General features: G+C 40.2%; 1 long non-coding RNA gene across 1 annotated transcript; it reads right to left on the reverse strand.

Annotated features, from left to right (window-relative positions):
- Positions 1-2,148: 2,148 nt before the first annotated feature.
- On the reverse strand, positions 2,149-3,297 carry LOC145169376 (uncharacterized). The gene is made up of 3 exons (XR_013742454.1): positions 3,126-3,297; positions 2,864-2,933; positions 2,149-2,247 (listed from the first exon to the last, which is right to left on the reverse strand). It is a non-coding gene; the product is annotated as an uncharacterized LOC145169376 (long non-coding RNA).
- Between the last annotated feature and the right edge of the window lie 1,427 nt (positions 3,298-4,724).

Raw genomic sequence — 4,724 nt, forward strand, 5'->3', positions numbered from 1 at the left:
TCATACAAACCCTAATGCTTCGATCTAGGTTTCTCTATTATACATGCAATGAATCCAAGACTTACAAACCCTATTCTAGCATATATAATTTCGAAATTAACATATAACATCAGATCTAGATGTTTACCTCTTCAATGGAAGCTTGAATCTTCTTTCTTGGAGCTTAGAGTCACAATTGTAACTCCTCTAATGGATTACAAACACCACAAGCAAGAAGGCAACTATGAGAGAGGAGGAATGATGATTAATTTCGGCCTAGGGTTTCTCTTGGGAAGCAAGTGGCCGAAAATTGCAAGCAAGGGTCTCTATTTATACTGTAGGCTGCTAGGGTTTCAGTCTAAACCCTAATGGACAGCTTATTCACCAAGCAGCCCAAGGAACCTTCTGGAATAGGGCCTTAGACAAAAATATGATGATCCTTCATCATAATTTCGTTCCCCCTTAGTCCATTAGGTTTCCCAGCCCAAAACTCAACTATCACACATTTGACAGTTTATGCCCCTTTATTTAATTAATCTCTTTTAGTTACCAAATTAATTCCTAATTAATTTATGACTAATACTAATTAAATAAATATGATTTCTCCTTTAATATATTATTCTTATAATATATTAATAAACCATAATATCCTCTCTCTCACATCAAATTACCTTGTTAAGTTGCTTTGGTGAAGGCAACCCAAAAGGACCATGCATAACCGGGTCAAGTACATAACAAATATAGTTACGGGCTTAGACACTAATCCAACATCATCGAGTAGCAGCGGGTATGGGCCATGTGTTTAAGTGACCAACTCGCCGAGTCGGAAGAGTGACTCGACGAGTTGGAGCTGGAGGGTGAAACCCTAATTTTCGGGGTTTGGCACCCTATTTAAGGGATCATTAGCCTCCCTTAGTCCCTTTGTAGCATCTTGAGAGTCCAGAAACCCTAATTCGTGTGTGTGCTCCATATTAGTGTAAATTTCAATCTTGGAAAGAATACCTTGATGTAAGAAGCTTGAAGATCAAGAAGTTGGAGGCAAGAAAGTTTGTGGTCTGAAGTCTATCTCAGCTAGCTTCATTTGAGGTATCAATTAATGATCTTGGCCTCATTCCTTTCTAGATCTCTTTGGATGAAGATTAGGGCTTCTTGGCTTGGTTATGAAGCTATTCTTGGGTATGAGCTCAGATCTGAAGTTGTAACTTCATATCTGAACTCTCTTTGATTTGTAAGTCCATAAGGCTATCAGCTTTGGCAAGTATGAACCCCTCCTTAAGTGTAAAACCCCATTTCAAGCTTGGATTTGGCATTATGAGTCATTATAGCCTTGCATGCACGTAAAGTTTGCAACTTTACGTGATAAGCATGCCTTGGGAAGTTAGATCTGCAGTATGGAGCCTTAGCATGGCTTAAAAAGCATCTGTATGGATGAAGGACTGAAGGGACTCAGCGAGTCGCATGATAGACTCGGCGAGTCATATGAAGATGGTCTTGAACTCGACGGGTTAGATGAACAACTCGGCGAGTCCGATGAAGATTGCCTTGGGCTCGGTGAGTAGCTGAGGGTACTCGACGAGTTGAGGTCAACATGGACTGTTGACCTTGATAGTTGACTTTGACTTTGACCAAGGGATGACCGTTTTGACTTTTGAGGATAATTGGTAAGCGGGTATTTATGAATTGGATCATTGATGGTTATAGGTGTTGGAGTTTGGGGTAGTGTTTAGGGAGCGTGATTTCGTGGTTCAGTCCGGCATTGCAAGGTGAGTTATCCTCACTTTATCAACATGGTCTAAGGCACCAAGGTCGGCCCTTTCTCGGATTGTGTACTGGTATTCGTTTGATATGCTTTTGATATGTTAGATCTGCGTCCTGGTAGTTAGGACGGTAATATGTTAGTGACCTGGTTAGATCGGTATCCTGGTATATAGGATGATGCTATGTTAGTGACCTGGTTAGGTCGGTATCTGTGACATCCCCATTTTCACGGCAAGAAAAGACCGATTTTGTTTATGCTTTGTTTAAAAATCAGAGTAACATTTTAAATAAAAGTGTTGCGGAATTTGTTCCCAAAATAAAATATGATAAAGATTTATCAAAGCATTTCCGTAGAAATGTATTTCATTAAAAACCTCGGGATGTCATGTTCCATACAGATCAAAAGCATAAACAGTACAATATAAGCCTTACTACATTTATTCATATCTATAGGCCTATATCCGTAATTCTCTCATCCCAAACATCATATATATGCCCGTGCGCCACTACCTGTAATACAAGAAACTGAGTGGGTCAGGCTTGGGAGCCTGGTGAGCACATAGGGTTTTCAACCCACAATAAATAAGTTTATTAATTTCATCAATCAACAATAACCCGATTACCCGTTCCCGTTATCCTCACATTACGTCCCTAAAACACCTATCATAAGGGACCTAGACTAAGGATCAATATCGGGATGGACACTACTGCCAAGGGGTCTCCTCAGCAATAAATGTCCTAAAGGCAACCATGAGGGGGATGGAGTACACCGGTGAACACATCGTTCACAAACACCTACAGGTTGCGAGCCTGCTAGCGTTCCACTGGACTGTCTAGAAGAGTCCGTGGTCGTCATCCATACTCCGCTAGATGACAGAATCAATAACAACAACAACATCGAGGCCTCTCATCATTTTATCACACATTGTCTTATTACATCTACCTATGTTTTACCCCAACATTTTTGTAGATATAAAATACATATACAGTTTAAATTATTTAAAACATGTATAAAAATCTTTCATCAGCATAGGCAGCAAGTATTCAGATAATATGCACACATAGCACGTAATTAATATAAAATACTTCATATCTATGTGTAAGATGAAAGTAACTATGCACTCACCTGATTAGGTGGTGACTCGGTATTTGAACAGCACTTCGTTATCTCAAAACAATTTTTCCTTGACCAAAACCTAGTATTAATACCACTAGCGTTTAGTTTTAACGTTAACCGCGACTAATTAATAGTCTGGCTATTATTATTATTATACAAGCATTAAATAACACCCAATATATAAATAATAATAGCCCAAATAATTATTTTAAGGACCTAATAACATTACTATAATTATTTAAAAGTTATATTAAAAATTTCGTAGGCGTACCTTACTTACAGCGGGTTTTTCTCAAAACCGGACTTCGCTGGAGCAGCGTTTCCGAGCCGAAAGGTTCTTTTCTCGGGACTCCGGGAGCCTCGGGACTTCCTTCGGGTGCTAGGGGGTTTACCTAGACTTTAGGGGCTCAATGGAGCTTAGAGAGAGAGTTTAGAGAGAGAAAGTGGAAGAGGAAAGGTGTAAGAAATGAGAGAACCCGACACTTCTATTTATAGTGAGTTGGGGCATGTGGTGGCCTTCTGGTGGTGCCACTTGTCCAAATTCTGGTGGTGTCACATGTCCAATTTCTGGTGGTGCCATGTGTCCAATTTCTGGTGGTGCCACATGTCCAATTTCTGGTGGTGTCATGTCACCCAATACCGCGTATCGGCCTCCCGTCTTAGAAAAATCATAACTCTCGCATACGAGCTCCGTTTTTGACGTTATTTATATCCACACGAAGGCGGGAACGTAATCTACAACTTTCGTTTAGACTCCGTTGGCAAATTTTGAATTTATTTTAAAAGTTATATTTTTAACAGGCCGGGATAAGATTGGTCCGTTAAAAATTCATAACTTCTTCATCCGACGTCCGTTTTCGTCTGTCTTTTTATTGTTACGCCACAATTAAAGAGCTCTTCGATTCTCGTTTAGGTCGTGTCGGCTAAAAACTCGCTTTATCATAAATTCACTATTCACGCTTCCCGGTATCGTGCCGGTTCCGTCGTGAAACTTCGTCGGGTCATAACTTCTTCGTTATAACTCGGATTTCGGCGTTCTTTATATCTCCGGAATCCTTGTTTTGACCACTACAACTTTATGTAAAGATATCGGGCTTATCTCATATTTTAATTTTGACGCTTATTTTTATTCTTTATTAATTACACATTTATAATTAAATAATAAGCACATAAATTCACAAAATACTCAAATATTTCATTTTAATTACATCAAAAGAGTTACAATAGTTGACCTAGACTATTACATCGTCTAAAAATGCTTAGCCCCGAAACCCAGGCGTTACAATTCTCTCCCCCTTAGGATGATTCCGTCCCGGAATCATGCGTCAGCAAACAGATGCGGATAGCGACTCATCATGTCATCCTCTGTTTCCCAAGTGAGATTCGGCCCATTCGAATGTTTCCATCGGACTAGCACTAAGTCGACCATCTTGCGTCGTAACTTCTTAATCTTACGGTCAACAATTGCCTCGGGCTCTTCGATTAGCCTCTTATTCTCATCCATTCTTAACTCCGAGATCGGAATTATGTCGGGAACTTCTCCCGTGAATTTCCTCAGATAACATACATGGAAGGTGTTATGAATACCATCGAGTTCTTCGGGCAATTCCAGCTTGTAAGCTTGGTTCCCAATCTTCTGAAGAACTTTGAACGGTCCAATAAACCTTGGACTCAGCTTTCCTCGTTTCCTGAATCGTATAAGTCCTTTCCACGGTGAGACTTTAAGCAAAACGGAATCCCCAACTTCGAAGGTCATCGGTCGTCTTTTCTTGTCAGCATAGCTCTTCTGACGATCCTGAGCTGCTAACATCCTTTCCTTTATCACCTTCAGTTTCTCAGCAGTCTCATGGATTATCTCGGGGCCCATAAA

This window comes from Lactuca virosa, chromosome 4 (genome assembly GCF_052849685.1).
Source record: "Lactuca virosa cultivar CGN04683 chromosome 4, Lactuca_virosa_CGN04683_v6, whole genome shotgun sequence".
NCBI lineage: Eukaryota > Viridiplantae > Streptophyta > Magnoliopsida > Asterales > Asteraceae > Lactuca > Lactuca virosa.